The 18,414-nt window shown below is 38.2% G+C and overlaps 1 pseudogene across 1 annotated transcript; it reads right to left on the reverse strand.

Annotated features, from left to right (window-relative positions):
• Nucleotides 2,712–5,479, reverse strand: LOC109231683 (annotated as a pseudogene). The gene is made up of 4 exons (XR_002068822.1): nt 4,814–5,479; nt 4,418–4,427; nt 4,123–4,269; nt 2,712–3,658 (listed from the first exon to the last, which is right to left on the reverse strand). The product of XR_002068822.1 is annotated as a beta-amylase 3, chloroplastic-like (transcript).

Consider the following 18,414-nt stretch of genomic DNA (forward strand, 5'->3'; position numbering starts at 1 on the left):
TAGAAGCCCAACCAATTAAGCGGGATCACGTTCGGAGGTCAAAAAACCAAGTCTAGACATCACAAAATGAGAAAATGAATTCACTCTGAGAAAATTACACTACCGCCTCGCGAGCCTCATAGCGCTGGTGCAATTTTCCTCCAAAGTGAAAAAAACTCAATTTCTGGCCAAATTTACACAGCCGCGCCGCATAGGTTGGCGCGAGGTGCCGCGCGGCAGTGCAAAAAGTGGCTAGAAATGATTTTTTTGGCACATTCTGGAATTTCCTACATGCGCGCTGCATGGGACGGCGCGGAGTGCGGCGTGGTAGCACAAAAATGTTAGAGTGACTTCCCATTTCCGCTAAAAAGGATAGTTTCATCCGGGGTTTATTTTGGGGCGGCTTAAATACACCAAAACACCATTATAGATGAACTTTTGACACTGCCAAGGAGAAGTGGGAAGAACACAAGCACAAGGATTTCATCATTCCTTCCTCACTCAAGATCCGGGTTTGGATTGAATTTATGTTTTCCTATACTTTAGTTACATTTATGAAGAACTTCTCCATGTCTATGGAGTAGTTCCTTTTGGGTTTTGATGGATTTAGTGTATTGTTGATTGTTTGTAGATTATAACTCTATTTTTATGTATTTGAATCGTATTTGGAAGATTTAATTGTTGCATCTATATTCACCTGTTCTTGTAATCGAAAGAGGCATAACTTGTGATATCTTTGCATTATACCGTTGGTTGAGTTCATAGATTCTTCTAAGTAATGGAAAGAGGCTAGTTGAATCGTTGATTAAATCTAATTAGGAAAATAATCGAAAGAAGTTTTTCTAATGACCGATCTACTACGCATTCTTGCATATCTTCACAGTGCTTAAATTGGTTCATCTCGTGAGGTTAAGACTTAATCGAGAGAGGAGTTTCCCCTGAGTGTTTGAACTAATAATATAGTGAATTCGAGAGACTCACTTGAACATTGGAAGTGAATTATCTAGAGTTAGATCCCGAACAATTATCGTGCACCTATCCTGCCAAAACCCTATCCTCTCCCACTGATAACCTTAATTGCTTATTCCTTGTTTCGATAGTCACTAGTCAATAGCTGTAGATTTTAGATTCTTAGTTAAATTTTATTATTAATCATATAAATCTAAACTGTAGATCTTCCTGGATAGCAATCAAGCTAGAAACTACGAAAATACTGTTTATATCCAATCCTTGTGGACACGATATTATACTATACTATCTTTGATTAGCGAGCACAATTTAAATGTATGTTTTGCGCTCGTCATTTCTCTATTTTCTGAATCTAACCTTGCTCTTGAATCTCTAATAAAATGGAGCAGATAGAAAAGTAGACAAGCTGTTATTTTTTAATACTACAACTCACACTTTTATTTGCAACAGAAGAAGCCATTATATAGGTTTTTACAGAGATTTCATGACTACGCATGAAACCCACAAACATTAACTAGGACTCCTAATAGACTCCACGCTATGTCAACTAAAACTAATCGTCCACTTCCTAATAACCAGGAGCTGACAAATTCAACCAAATAAAAGAGCAAACAAACATTAAATAAATAATTGTTAAATAAAAGGATAATCCCAACATATATGGGAATGAGAGATCTTTTAGCTGACTTCTAATTGTAGCTAATGTGGCTTGAGAAATGGAAATTCTGTTGCTAGATATACTAGTTTCCGAAGTTTTTTATACTTTCAGCAAGTTATACGGAAATATGAGGCATATTTTGGTTGAAAAATTTTAATTTTATTCCTGCAATAGATGATTACATAGTTCAATGACCATTCTTGAAATTTACCAGATAATTAATACTGTCAACTAGCGCTTAAAACATGGCTAAATAGATACTGCTAAGAGCTCAAAAATAATTCTGCTGGAGAAGTAATTGCTCTAAAGCATGGCTTATTGCCATACTGCTTATGTAGTCTTTAATCTGTTAGCATGGTTTGTTTTGTTAAATGGTTATCTATAATGTAATCTTGGGGTATTGATGATCTTCTCTACTTGAGATAATCATGGACTAGCTATATGCTTTTCAGCTTGTCAAGTAAGTCAGCATGGTGATAATTATACCTCGAAGGAAGAAAGCAGGTATACGCCCAGTATAATCCCACATGTGGGGTCTGGAGGTAATGTGTACGCAAATCTTACCCCCTATTTTATGCAGGTAGAGAGACTGTTTCCAGAGACCCTCAGCTCAGGCAAGTACAGTTAGAACAGTAAAGCAAATTAAAATATAGCAAGAGTAAAGAGTTATAGGAGAAGAGGTAGTAGTTCAGCTAGCTAGTAACTAAACCGAAGTAGAAGCAACATCAGAGAATACTAGAAATCTAATAAAAAGACAAACAAAGTAATACTACAACTACCGGAATGGAAGGAGAAGAAAGAGGTATATTTACAGGAAATAAGTCTGTAAGCAGCAATTCTATGAGGTGTTTTATTTCAATAATAAATGTCGAAAGACAAAAAGAATTTCTTTATGTACAAAGAAAAGAATATACTCATTCAAATACTTATATGATCGAAGGCGTATAATTCTGTCCCTCATCATCCCAGTGAGCTGAAGCTTCAATTGTAGACATACTAAGCTTCTTTTACTTGTCGTCTATGATCCAGTTTCAGAAACAGATTCAATTTATTTTTGGAATCTTTTAGGGGGTACGGAGTATGGCACTGTAGTACTTTCTGCTACTTTTCTCTGCTAACCTACAATGGAATGACTATATTACATGTATGCATATCATTACACTAGTGCAACCTCTGTAGCTTTCTTAGGGTGCGGCCCTTCCCTGAACTCTGTGTGAACGCAGGATGCCTTGTGCACCGGGCGGCCTCTTTTTTCATATCGCTACACTAGTGCAACCTCTGAAGCTTTCTCAGAATGACTCTTTTTGATAAAATGTACATAGAGGTCTGTCCTGCTTGAGTCACACTCGGGAAGTGTAGCATTTCAACCTCCATCTGACATGTTTTTCGCGAATTGCACTAGATTCCGCCAGTTTTCTGGCTCAAACAACCGCTTGTTCATTCTCAAGAATGTGAATGCACTCAATCCATTTCCAGATTCTGATCTGCTTGTTGCCAAAACTTGAGAATATGCTCCTCCATCATACCTCTCTAAAGCATTTTCTCCAGCAAGTTCTACTTCAGCGGTTCTAGTTGCATTTTTTACTTGTCGAACTAAGCCTTCTGGTGAGCAATTTGCACTCTGGGGCTGTTCACCATCTCTCATTTCCATACATGTAAAGTTAAATACAACACGATGTTTGGCGAACATACGTGCTATAGGTAGATAGCCATTTGTGTGTCTTGTATTATAGTATCTGCTGTTAATTCTGCAGCATGTGATCTTGTATTGTAATGCCAATGAATCCCAGCTACCTTTCCAGATAGTTTAGCCCCAGTCCCTTGATATATACCCTCTGCTGCTGCTAGGATTCTGTCGCCGTGCTCCACTAGCTTTCCTGAATACCACTCCAGGAAGAACTGTCCATATTCACTGTTCCATGTTCCATCTCTTTGAAAAAATCCAGTATCCTCAGGAAATTGGTTGTACTGTCCGGAGTCATGAGGCCCTCCCTGGCCCCAGTCATCCTTTCCGGCCGCCTTGGCGGCTGCTGCTAGTGAAGCTCTCATCTACTGCATTGACAAAAAACAAAGTTAGTTTTCTTTTCCAGCATCTGAAGGTCTTCCTAATTTTTTCTGAGACTACTCATGTTATCAACGAATTGGAGCCTTGGAGCAACAGTAAAGTTGTCTCCATGTGACCTATAGGTCACAGGTTCGAGCTGTGGAATCAGCCACCGATGCTTGCATGAGGGTAGGTTGCCTACATCACACCCGTTAGGTCGCAGGTTCGAGCTGTGGAATCAGCCACTGATGCTTGCATGAGAGTAGGCTGCCTACATCACACCCCTTAGGTCACAGGTTCGAGCTGTGAAATCAGTCACTGATGCTTGCATGAGGGTAGGTTGCCTACATTACACCCTTAGAGTGCGGCCCTTCTCCGGACCATGCGTAAACGTGGGATGCTTCGTGCACTAGACTACTCATGTAATCAACAAGATTCTTTAATATTTCAAGCCATAGATGCAAGTTGTTACCTTGTCATAGCACTGGAATTCTCCAATTCCAGGAAACCTCCATGTACCATTGCTTTCCGGATAAGATGGATATCTTAGCTCCCCACAAGGACCCATTCCCACTTGAATTTCCTGTAGAAAAAAACAGAATGTCAATTTCAAGTTTTCCTATCATTTTAACTTGGAAAATATAATAGCACTACTACTATTAAAAAAAAGGGCAACCCAGTGCACTAAGCTCTCGCTATGTGTTTGGTCCGGAGAAGGGCCGGATCAGAAGGGTCTATTGCACGCAAGCTGTTTCCACGGCTCAAACCTGTGACCTCCTTATCACATGACAACAACTTTACCAGTTAGACCTCCTTATCACAGAAAAAGGTAAATTTCCTAGTACATTAGACCTTAAACTAGATTATTCATGAATCTATGCAAATAGTGGTAAAATGGCGGTCGAAGATTTACTAAATGAATACTAAGAGCAATCTGGTGCACGAAGCATCTTAGGTCCGGACAAAGGCCGTACCTCAAGGGGGTGTGATGTAGGCAGCCTACCTTAATGCAAGCATTAGAGTGACTGATTCCACGACTCGAAGGAGCTCCCTCCTACTAAATGAATTACTAGTGCATCTTGTTTATAGCCTAATTGAAATAGAACAGAATATTGCTAGATCTTGATAAACATAAACAGCAAAAAAGAGCTATATATTAGTACCTGCAAGAGTCTCCAACATTTCCTCCACACTGATGAAAAGACATAACAACTTGAAGTTTCAAGCCATGTTCTTTGCACATCTTAACAAGTTCAACATAACCTTCCCAATTATATTTCAAAGGTCCATCTTTTTCAACCAAACCCCACCAAGCATCTACCATTACTCCTTCAATTCCAGCAGTTTTCAAGGCCATTAAACTCACGTGCATCGCTCGTGGCTTGTTCAAGTTCCCTCCCATAGTCATAGTATCAAGTGGTAGCATCACAAAAACAGGTACCTTTGTACTACTATTACTGTGAGTAGTTGTTAGCACATGAAGTTTTTCTCTTTTCTCATTAACGATAACTCTCTCATGAGAGAGGTGAGCTTCTTGCATTGAATTCTTTGTTATGAGACGATAAGATGGCTTGGTTTGTGCATAAGAAACCATGCCTAAGAAATCATCAGGTGTTTTAACACCTTTTGTTTCTTTTATATTGATAAAAGAAGTTGATGAACGAAGTGTTAAAGTCATTTCTTGTATAATTTTTTATAATAGAAAGATGTAGGAATGTGTTGTTTTTGATAATAGAAAATGTAGGATTGTGCTGATAATGGAAGATGTGTAGTAAAGGATTAAGTTGTGGATGTTTATTTATAAAGTAAGATCCTTAAAGGTTTGAGGTGGATGAAGGAGACAAGTCTGGTGGGCTATATTTAGAAATTGGTAAAAAATAAAGTGCAAAAAGTTCAAAACAAGTCAGCTAACTTTTTCAAAGTCTGTCCTCTACATGACGTGGTGACACATATATAACGCCCATTTTATATGCCTTTTTATTACATCAAGTCAATAAAAAATCATTTCAATGTTTTTCAATTTTTTCAAATTTTATATCCAGTCAGAGACATGTCATTTTATTCTTCTTATTTCAGCTGTTAAGAAGCAGTTATGGGAAATAATATTTTACTCTGATTGAGAACCGTCTAAATGAAATTTTAAGCTACTAAATTAACCTATGGTACGTGGAATTAGTTACATGAAAAATAAAATACACAATTTATTATACAATATATTAACTTATATTAATAGTGTAAAGTTTATTATCGTGCCGTGTATATAAGTTAAATTCTTAAGAATATTACAGGTAACTCTATGTCGCAGGGGCGGAGCTAGAGTGTCGAGAGGGGATTCGGCCGAACCCAGTAGTTTTGCTTCGAACTATGTATTTGTCTTTAAAAGTTTATTGAATATGTACAAATTATTAATTTAGAATCTAATAATTTAAGGCGACTAAAATTTTGAACCCATAAGATTGAAATCCTAGCTTCGCCTCTACCTGTGTGACATGTCTGATATTTAGAGGTACTTTCCAATTTATCTGTACTTTCGTATTCCAGATCAGATTACAGTGTAATAATAGAAACATTGGAAAAACTGGATAAACATGAACCAGAAGTCCTTGTGTTGGCTGAGTCACCTCTTGTTTTACGTTTACCTCTCTTATTGATTTTGGTGCATACTGCCAATATTTTCTCCACATTTTAGCTGTTCTTAATATGCTAAGGTTATTTTAGTAGGGTCCTTTATTTTGAGACAACGTTATTTTTACCAAGATTTTGGTATAAAATATACATGTATTAATTAATATCAATAACTAACACTGAGTAAATATAATTCCATATTTTATACCGGGATTAGTCTTAGAAAAGTAGCTCTGCAGTTTCCTCCTTCCGACCCTTTTACCTGGGTGAGATAAATTAGGAGGTGATTTCTTTTTATTTATGCAAATTTTGGTGACTAAAGTTACCCGATACTTATTAGAGGTAGCAGATATTTGATAGAATAGTCAAAGAGCATATAAGTTGATCTAGATATCACCATTAGTGGTGGCAAAATGAATTAAAAAAAAACAGTTATCCGTCCATATTATTCACTAAAAAATGGGTTAGATAGTTAATTTTTTAAAAATAGGTCGAATATGGATAAGATTCATATTATACACTTAAAAATGGATAATCAATGGATTTAACTTTTACATTTGCAAAACTCATTTGGGGTTCTCAAGTTTGGGAGATTAAAAATTTTCCTAAAAGTGATCATATTCAAGAAGCCATGTATAATATTAATATCCATATTATTCGTCAGTTAACTCATTTTCTATCCGTATTAAATATAAGTCGAATTAAATAAGTTGGTAATACCCAACTTTTGGCTTTTGGCTTATTTTTGTACTTTTTATGCCTAAAAATAAGTTCTTTTAAGCACTTTTTATCATTGCCAAACACCACATAAACTAAAAAAAGTGCTTAAAAGCGAATAGGCACTTAAAATAAGCCAATCCAAACACCCTCCTAATTTCTTGCAGACTGACACTGAGCCAGTTTATCACGCTTGGGAAAGATTAAAAGCAATTTTAAGAAAATGTCCACACCATGACATTTCTGAACACATGCAACTTTATATTTTTTATCATGGGTTAAAACCCTCTGCTAGAAATGTGGTTGATGCAGCTGCAGGAAGCTCTATAATGGGAAAAACTACGGAGGAAGCATTGCAATTGTTGAACGAGATTTCTGAGAATGCCATCCAATGGCCATCTGAGCGTGTAATCATCAAGAAGGCTTCTACGGTAAATCAGGTTGATGCTTTAAATACACTAACTGTAACGACCCGGCCGGTCATTTTGAAAATTTACGCCCCGATCCCCTGTTAACTGCTTTCCCCGTGTCTTCTTCTGCTATTGTGATTTGTTAGGATGATTCATTTTGAGTTTCGGAGTATTTTGGGACACTTAGTCCCTAAATGAGAGCTTAATTCTTAAAATTTAGATCGTAGTCGGAACAATATGAAGACGGATCCAAAATGGAACTCCGTCGATTCTGTTAGCTCCGTTGGGTGATTTTGGGCTTAGGGGCATGCCCAGATTGTGTTTTTGAGGTCCGTAGCTCATTTAGGCTTTAAATGGCGAAAGTCAAATTTTTGGAGTTTTGGGCCGATAGTGGAATTTTTGATATCGGGGTCAAAATTCGATTCCGAAAGTTGGAGTAGGTTCATAGGGTTGAATATTACTTGTGTGCAAAATTTGGGTCAATCGGACGTGGTTTGGTCGGGTTCGACATCGGTTGTAGAATTTTGAAATTTCAAGTTTATTAAGTTTGGATTGGAGGGTGATTCGTGATTTTAGCGTGTGATTTTAAGGCTCGACTAAGTTTGTATGGTGTTTTAGGATTGGTTGGTATGTTTGGTTGATGTCCCGGTGGCCTCGGGTGTGTTTCGGGTGCTTAACGGATTGGTTAGGGACTTATGCCTTTGCTGAAGTTTGCTGCACCTGTTGTTTTCGCACCTGCGGATTTTGGACCGCAGGTGCGGTCCCGCAGAAGCGGCTAGGGAGCCGCAGAAGCGGATATGGACCTTGGAATCTGGGACCAAATGTGCGGCTGGGGGACCGCAGAAGCGGGCTCGCAAATGCGGCCCAGTGCCTGCAAATGCGGCCCCAGCCCAGTTATGTAGCTTTCGCACCTGAGATGATTCTTCCGCAGGTGCTGGACCGCAGATACGATCCTATGAGCGCAGAAGCGAAAATCGCTAGGCAAAAAAGGGGATTTCGAGGGTTTGAAATTTCATAACAAAAATTCAAGTTGGAGCTCGGTGGAAGGCGATTTTTCGAGGGATTTTGAAGGAGAGCTATTAGGTAACTAATCCTAACTCGATTTTGATCATATTACATTAATCTATTATTGTATTCTTCATCTAATTAAGGAATTTGAGGGTGGAAGTTTGGAAAATGGGGGAAAAGTTCCCCAATAAAAAATCTGAGGTTTGAGTGGGAAATAGGCGTCGGTTTTGGATGATTTTTGTATGAGTGAATTCGTGAGTGAGTGGGTGTTCATAATTTGTGACTTTTACCCGATCCCGAGACGTGGGCCCAGGGAGGATTTTTGGGCGTTTTTCTATTTTCTTGCCTTAGCCTTGAATTCATTAGCTAAATTAGTTGCTTGTAGCTATATTTACATTATGTAATTGATTTGATTAGATTTGGGCCACTCAGAGTTGGATACTCGTGGCAAGAGCGTGATTTCGGATTGATTTTAAGTTTGGTTCGAGGTAAGTGGCTTGCCTAACCTTGTGTAGGGGAACTCCCCTTAGGATTTGGTGCTATTGTTATATGAATGCCGTGTACGTGAGGTGACGAGTGCGTACACGTGCTGTTTGTTGAAAACCCCCGTTTTCATTAAGTAAATATCTATGTTTTTCCTTTAATTGAGCAATCTAGTATATNATAATACTTCCTCTCCTAATTTACATGATATACGTCCCCTTTTAGTTTGTTTTAGAAAGAATGTTTTACTTTTCTATATGTAAAAATAATTAAACTTCAAATTTCTCAATTTATCTTTAATAAGATGATTCATAACTATAACTATACAAATGCCTAAGGCTTATTTTATAGCACACATTTTATGTTTTTTATACTCTTATACCTAGTCAAATGGTGCCTCCACATAAATTGGTACATAAAGAATATGTAATTACACAATTATTGCTTGTATATACAAACAATGTTTTGAATCTATTTTGCTATGTGATTACTTGCCTAATAATCATATAACTTAGTAATTATACATTTGTGTCTAAACTCTAAACACCTCAAATAATAAGAATTAATGTGAGCCAAAGTCAAAGATAGAAAATAAGATGCAGTATGCTTGTTTTCCGTAAAAATAGCACGGTATAGCCAGTTTTCGGACTGGTCAATTAAAAATAGCTAGCGTTTACCAAGTCAATGAAAAATAGCCACTATTTTGCTGCAGTAGAGACCGGTCCAGCATAATATACTGGAGTTCGGTACACTTGTGTATGAACTCCAGCATATTATGCTGGACCGGTATACTTTGCTGGGTCCAGTATAATATACAGGAAACTGGAGCACCGGTACTCCAAATTCCAGTATATTATACTGGACCAATATACTTGCTGGAACTCCAGTATATTATGCTGGAGTTCTAGTGTACTTATGCTGGAACTCCATCATATTATGCTGGAGTTCCAGCATACTTATTCTGGAACTCCAGTATAATATGCTGGAGTTCAAGTATAATTATGCTGGAACTCCAGCATAATATACTGGAGTATTTTCCGGGTTTTGAACAGTGTTTTTGGTCAGATTTAACTTTATATAAAAAGTGGCTAAATTTCGATTACTTTTGAAATTTGACTATTTTTGAACGATCAGTTGTAAATCTGGCTATTTTTAAAATTTACCTCGTGTTTTGGCTTCAATAAAACGAAGAAAAAAAAAGCTTCTAAAGCAATGAAATTAAAATCTATATTTATTCTTGTTCCACAAATTCGTGGAGTACAAATATTGTCCATCCAAAGTCCAAAGTCCAAACATAATCCCATGACCTCCTGATCATTGTTGCAAAATGAGACTCTATTTATTAAGATAATAAAATAAACAATAAATGCTGGTATTTTGTGAATCTTGATTTTTTCTATTTTGAACAGCTGGAATGACTCTTCTTCTGTTCTCACTGTTCCAAAAAGGCATTTTTTTTTTCCTTGATTAGGAAAAGGATAAAGTACCTCTGCTTGCTCCTAGATAAAATATTGAAAAAAAGAAACAAGAAAAAGAACAATTAAATATAACTACGGTTTAACGTGCAATATGAAGATGATCATGCTAAAGATTTTTGACTTGTTCTACCTTAAAAAACGGGATGAATTAACTTAAATAATCATCCACCCAACTGTTTAAATAAAAAATAATTGGTGAAATATAATATTTATATAATTTATGTATATTATGTATTAAATGATATATAATTATTGTACAGTTTATGTTTACTGGTTAGAAAAAGTAAATAGTTAATCCGGAAGAATATTTATATATAGATTAATTCCTATTCTTGTCTCATTTATGAGTAGTTTGACCATAAATCAGTCGCCGCTGGCATAACAGTAATTTCGTTAGTATTTAACAGTATGTCGCTCATTAATTAGGCGGCTAGCTTAATTTATTTGTTTATTTTTATTTTTTTCGACTAGGACGCCTATAAAACACCCTCTCAAACGAGAGTATTTTTCGATCAAAAAGAAAAGATCAGATTGGGGCAATATTCACAGTTCAAACTTTGATGAACTTGCTCCGATCTGAACATGGAGAGGGCTAGAATATGGAATACAAATTCGGTCCAATTTTGGTCCAAATCGTATTATTGTCCTACAAAATTCATTAAATATGTACTAATTATTAATTTAAAACTCCGTAACTTAAAAATCCATAAGTTTCAAAATAGAAGCAATGTAATCATTTATGCGTTTCACTCTCCAACTAATTGTTTGGTACCACGAGAAAGTAATTTTAACTTTGTTTTAGCTAGCAAAGCACTCAAAATTACTTTCTTTGCTTGTGTGGGCAAATTTTGCTACGATGAAAAAAAAGAATTAGTTAGAAGTTGTTTGGTTTTGCATTAAAGTATGTGAAAATGTCAATCAATAAACAAATGCAGTTTGTTTTAATTAGGATGATCATAACACTCACACGAAATATTAAAAAGTGTTAACTGGAGTAAATTTGGGTTCTCTATTTTATAAATTGTAAAAACAATCCAATGACTAAGTAAGAAATCAAAACATCTATATCTCTAGTCTCTACCTTCCATATTTTAGTTGTTTTCAAATTATCACTTCAAAAACTGCCAGTAATAGCTTGATTTTAATTTCGAAATAAGTATATCAAACGAAAAATACTTACTTACATTAGATGTTAACACTAAACCATAAAAATTTAATATGATTAAAAATATATTGAGTAATGATTAACTATGCTTAGTGATAAATATTTATATGAAAGACATATGTTATGTGTTCCTTATTTAAATATCGGGGGTGAAATAAATTCTTTTTATTTTCGATAACAGAGGATCCTAATTCAACTACTCTTATTGGAAATTGGAGGGCATATTGTGGGTGAATAGGTATTCTTTTGTAAAACATCAAAACATAAACAAATTTGTTTAATCTTCAATTGCGGGGAAAATACCAATTGTCACAGCTATTTTATGAATTGATAGATTTGATCTTTTTTGGCTTTCGTTTTTAGCCTATGTACCTCCTATTTCTGCATAGTCATCATTGTGGAGGGGATTAAACCTTATCCTCTCTTACTGCATCATATTGAAATTCATTTTCTTATATAGAATTGAAAAATTTTAAGAGGGAAATTTTTCCCTCAAAAATACTTTTAAAAGAGCAGGAGTCAAATGAAAATCAATCATTTGACTTCTTAGATAAATTAATACTACAAATTTATATGACACTTCTTATTTTTCAACAACAATAACGACAAATCCAGTGAAATTCTACACGCGGGGTCTGAGAAGAGTAGTGTGTAGACCCTCAGCTCAAAAAAAAGGTACAAAGGTAAAAAAGAAAAATAGGGAATAACAATAAGTGACAATACCAACAAAGTAATCAGAAAACTAAAGCGTAGGAACTAACATGTAATAACAAAAATATGAGTGTTTACCCTAAAAATTAGATAATAATTAAATTTATAATGTGGTTTTAAGGATACGTAATTCACTTAATACCAATTGAGAGACGTAAAGATAAGTAATGGAAATTGACGATAATGTAAAGCAAACCAGTGTTTGAACAGAGCTCTCGAGTTGGAATACCCTCAAGCTAGTAGAGCAAGAACAGTTAAAAAGCAGCAAACTGATAAACAAGAGAATATAAATTAAATAGAGAATATTATATTGCTTTAATCTGTGTGAATGTAAGGTATCTACAAGATGAGTAGGATCCCCTTTATATAGTAGAGGAATCCTACTTATGGTACAATTCTAATTTCGGAAGCTAATCCCACGATTAACTAGACAATCGCCCCCGATTTGATTTGTTCCAAGATTTACGCCATGATCTCCGGCTGGTCACGAATATCTCACCTTTCCGTTATTGTGCTTTGCTCAAAGTCTGTCATATTTGGTCTCGATCGCTGCTGGCCTCGATCTAAATAGGCGCTCCGATCCTCGGGCTCGATACCTCGTCTCAGTATTCTGGTCTATCCATTATGGGGCTAACCCCCGATGCAGTCCCCAGGTCTCGATCAAATAGCATAAACGGGTAGGCCCGGCTTTAACCGTATACAGATAGTGTCCCCTCGTTTCTTGAAATATAATGAGAACAAACGAATTGAGCCTTCGATTTTGTACTTCGATTTATCATGACGTCATCCTTGTGACGGAAGCGACGAAAGTGTCCCGTCGGTACAGTTCCCAAATCATTAATGAGTGTCAGTTGGCGGTCGGCCACCAGTGCCTTTGAACCGTCGCCGTGAATCCTTAAATAGGTCGTCTTATAATTTTCTCAAACTTTACTTTGAATTTTTGTTGTACTAATCTTCAAAAATCCCTTAGAGTTCTCCAAGTTTATTTGCAAATCTTCAAAGCTTTTCACATCTTCTAAGCCTTCCCGTTCTGCTCCTTTACCAACCTTTCCTCAAAACATTAAACCTTATTCTCTTCTTCTTTCTTTACACAAAAATGGCGAAGACATCAAAAACTATTCCTCAAAAAGAAAAAGCCTCTTCATCGTTGCGAGCCGACGATAAAACACCGGTGGAGCCGCGCCCTGAGGAATGCGTTCCCGAGATCAGGTGTGATCTTTCTTCCGACTTCAAAGTCGAGAAACTTCTTATGTCCTTGGCCGGTGTGAGCCAATGTCTAGGTACATGTGCTCGATAACTGAGAGCGGCCTCGAGCAGGTCAAGGAAGACTGCCATTGGGAGAAGAAAGAGGTGGTGATTCTGTCTCCCGAGGAAGATATTACTACCTACTTGGAAGGGTTTCTAAGTGTTTACACTTATCCTTTCACGTGGGCCCTATCGATCCCGTTATCATAGACTTCTGCCGCCAATACCAAATAACCCTAGGCCAGATCCACCCTTCCTTTTGGCAGATTGTCATTTTGCTTTGATTTTTTTGCGAGCAAAAAAGAAGGAGCGCCTTTCACCCTCGACCACCTCATCAGGCTGTATAGACCCGTCTTTTTTGAGGTGGTTGATAAATATTCAATGTCGGGCCACCAAGGTGTTGTTCTTGAGCATAGACGAGGATAAAGATCGAGGGTGGATGGGTCGGTTCGTTCGAGTGAAAACTTCCGACCTAATTCTGGCTGAAAAGATGCCATTTCCCGAGAAGTGGAATATGGAGCGTAAGTTCGATCCTTCCTTTAGCTTTTATTAACTGTTTTGTTCCCTTTACTTCTTTTTACCTACATCTTTTTCTGTGATGTAGCTTGAATGCCTGGTGCAATTTCGGACCTTGTGAGCTGCGTTCGGACCTTAGCTTCGACCTCCTCGTATGCTGAGTGCTCATGGCGCGATTTAGCAAGGGGCCGATGGGAGGCCAAAAATCTCAGTAAGCCTTTTCTTCATGTATCTGATGGCCTTAAAATGTTTTCCCTCTTATGCTTACTTGATTTTCTTTCATACAGGCCTTGGGAAAGTTGTCGTCATGAGGCCGTCGTCCGGAGAGGATTAGGTTCCGCCCCCGGTCCTGAAGCCGTCGAAGGAGAAGAAAAGAAAAAGGGTCTCACCCTCCGAGACTCCAAATCCTAAAAAGAGCAAGGCTCATAAGTCGAATAATGACACCGCCGCCCATGCCTGCCGATGTAGCTCAGCGACTACGAGATGAAGAAGAGGAAAAAGAAGATGCTGATTACGAGTTGGTGGCTCGAAAGAGGGGCACCGAGGTCCCAAAGGCCGCTGAGCCTGTAATGATCGAAGAGGTTCAACCTCGGACCGAGGAGGTCTCGAAGGGTGGACCGAGCAAAGTCCCCGAGTCCTCGGAGGCTGAAGATGCCTTCCGCCGTGATGAACAATCGGTGGATGTGCATGAAGGGGCTGGTTCTGAGGCCCTTCGGAATGAAGAGTACGCCCCAAGTGACTTGCTTGGGGCAATAAACGTTGACGATTCGCCGCCCCTCCCCACATTTTGCGTGGGGCAAATTCAGGAAACCCGGGCCATGGAGACCCCCGATGTGGGAATGATCCACAAGGGAGAGGACCTTTTTCATGGTTGCTTCACGGGAGTCGAAGATGCTTCCGATCTAGGTGATGCATCAAGTATCTTTGATAAGGCTCAGTGTCTCCTGATCCAGGTAAACTTAAGCTCCCGTTATCAGTATTACATTTGCCTTTATTTCCTCTTGCCTGATTTTCTTTCTTTCTCCATAGGCCATGACGCTACATCGGGAAGCATTTTCTAAATCCTGGGCCGAGCTAAACCGGTGTGAGGACAATCATAAAAGGCTCGCGGAGGAGAGAGATGCCCTTAAACTCTTCGCTGGGAAAAATAAGAGGAGATCAAGGACCTCCGAGCTAAACCGGCCAAAGCTCACAAAGAGCAGGCCGACCTGATCGAGCAGGTAATGAAGAGTTTTCTTAGATGTTTAATGTATCAATTCGGGGATGACAACTAATACTTTGATCTTGCAGGTTCAACAGAAGGCTAAAAAGATTTAGCAACTCTGTGAGGAGGCCAACATGATGTAGGCAGAGACTTTGGGGTGGAAGCAAAATATGGACCGCCTTTCCTTGGAGAAGGATACAGCTCGAGCCCAACTGTCATCGGCCGAACGCCAACTCCAAAGCATGAAGGAGGAAAGCTTGGCCCGAGCAAAGAAAATTGGGGAGCTCGAGGCTAGGTTGGCTGCTGATCTAGCAAAGGCCGCATCTAAGGAAGAAAGAGTAAAGGCTGAAGCGGAGGCGATTGTGGCCATCTATCGAGCTGATGCTAAAGCTGCTCAAGCCCGAGCAAGAGAAGTGGTTGGCACCACTTAGACTCGACCATGCTGGGTTGTCAAGCATGCCAAGTACCAGTCTCGAGGAGATCCATGCTCGTGGCTTCAACCTTGCTGTCGATATCGAGAACGCGAAAGTACTCGAGGCCGAAGCTAGAGCGCTGCTTTCTTTTGATGATGATGAATCCGGGAGCACGAGTGGATCCGAGAGTGGAGAAGATAAAGATGAGGCTCCCGGGGAAGAATAGGCACTTAGAATTTATTTTTTTGGATTTTTTTGTGTAAGACCCTGAGTGGTCTTTGTAAATATTTTTGCATATATGTAAGATCCCCTTTTTTTCCGACTCGTATCCAATTTCTGTTTTATGAAAACTCTGTTTTCTTTTCTCCTTATGATAATTTTGATATACTTTATATCTTGTGAGAATTTTGACTCACTAAGTTGCCTTGCGAAAATTTTGTTGAAGTCACATTAGTATAGTCTCTATAATCGAGTGAGTGCTTGCTCGAACTCGGAGTAGAAAAAAAACCCTTAGGTTTCAGTTGATTGAGGGTGGATTCTCGAACTCAATATAATGGTCCTTAGTTTCTTGAATTGGGCCGATATGGCCTCAAAAGAGTTGTTTTTTCCATTTTCGGCTTAAAAAGTTTAATCATATAGAAATTTGTTATGCCTTAGCATGAGATAAATCTGTACCCATCAGTATTCAGTGTTATCGAAAACCTTTTACTTTGTTATGCCTTAGCATAAGCTTGTTTGAGAGTTCGAACAATTTGGTACCCCTTAAGGTTTTTGAGGGTTGATATTATCGAAACCCTTTGTAACTTTGCCGAGGGTAGACTTTTTTAACCGGTTTTATGAAAATATTTGAAGGCCTGTTTTACTACGGAATTCGGACGTCTCCGAATCGTGTTTGTTTGGTCGTAGACTTTAAATTGAGATTTGACTTTTGGGCTTGTTTCTCGATTATACTTCGAATTTGTTCGAAGTGTCAGTCCCCGAGTGGGGTGGCCGTGGCCTATAAAACCAAGGATTTCCTTTTCAAGGTCTTATGGTCTCTAAGTTTAATAATCTGAACATGTCGATTTTCGGATGGCAGTCCCCGAGTACGGGGTTGATAGCTTGAGCTTTAGTTATGATCGGCGCTTGAGCCAACTTCCGCAATAGATCATAAGTAAAGTAGAAATTTCTCTAAGGCATGGAACATCTGGTAAAGAAAAATACTTCTTTCCATAAATAATTCTTCTCGCGATCGCAGAAAGTGGATTCTACATATTCAATGTTCTAACTTCGGAAGCTTATATCTTTTGATCTATAAGGAATTTGGAGATGTTCCGAAAATGAAAGTTGTAGCTCCTTGAGTCTAGTTTCCAAAGAGGTAAACCAATTATGATTTGGACATTTATATAGAAAGTTATGGGTATTTTACTAAAGCCTAGTAGTGCAGTCACTATGGAAGTGTGGGCGCACAATTTGGACTTGCGGCTGCGGGACCTGTGACGTGCGGCCGCACAAAAAAATGTGTGGTCAGCACAATGGGAAGTCAACTTTTGTACTATATAAACGAGAGTTAGAGTATTATTTCACATTTGAACTTTGGGAGCTCGGTTTGTGGCGATTGTTTGTGGGTTTTTCAAGAAATTTATCGAGGTAAGTAATCTAACTCGGATTTGGTTAATATACATGAATATATCATTGCTTCATCATTTAATTAGTATTTTGAGAAGGAAATTGGGGTTTATTGCCTAAAGTTTCATAATATAAGTTTTTGAGTTTTGAATATCGATTCAGAGTCATATTTAAGTGAAACTAGTATGGTTGGACTCGTAATTGAATGTGTTGTCCAATTTTGTGAGTTTTGTTGGGTTCCGAGGTGCGGGCCCGGGTTGGACACTTGGGAAGATTTTTGGGCCTTGATTAAAGATTCGACCTTTATCGATTGGGTTTGTTTTCTTTGGCATTGTTTGATATATTTGAGTTGCTTTTGGCTAGTTTCGAGCCGTTCGGAGGTCAGTACGTGTCATATATAATTGTTGGGAGCATCGTTTGGCTTGCTCGATATTGGATTTGGCTTGTTTGAGGTAAGTAACACTTCTAAATTTGGGGCTGAGGGTATGAAACACTGAATTACGTGTTATGTGTTTGGTGTTGAGGTGACGCACATGCTAGGTGACGGGCGTGTGGGCGTGCACCGTGTGAATTGTGACTCCGTTACTCCTTTGGTACTGAACAACTACCTTTTCTTAGCTGTAACCATGAAATTTCAACGTACTTGAGCTATTGAGCTGTGATCCATGTTAGAAACCATGTCTAGGCTACATGCTTAACCTATTGGGACCCACTGAGGTCATTTCTACTGTTGAGTTATCTGCTTTCACTGCTTTACATACTCAGTCATACGCATTTATATGCATATCATATATCAGTCTCTGTTAACATTTATTGACACATCATATCATCATTTTGGGATAGATTCATGGCATTGTGAGCCCGAGAGACTGGAGAGTTTTATGACTGAGTGAGGCCGAGGGCCTGAGTGAGAGTGATATTATGGGATCAGGTTGCACGCCGCAGCATGTTATATTGATTATATTTTATGGGATCAGGCCACACGACGCAGTGGTTTTACTGATTTATGATAGCAATTGGGCGGAAGGAGCCGCTCCGGAGTCTACACACACCGCCAGTGAATGCAGTTGATTATATATATAAATATGGATCGGGTTGCACACCGCAACAACCCTATATATATATATATATATATATATATATATATATATATATATATATATATATATATATATATATAT

The sequence above is a fragment of the Nicotiana attenuata genome, chromosome 8 (assembly GCF_001879085.1).
Source record: "Nicotiana attenuata strain UT chromosome 8, NIATTr2, whole genome shotgun sequence".
NCBI lineage: Eukaryota > Viridiplantae > Streptophyta > Magnoliopsida > Solanales > Solanaceae > Nicotiana > Nicotiana attenuata.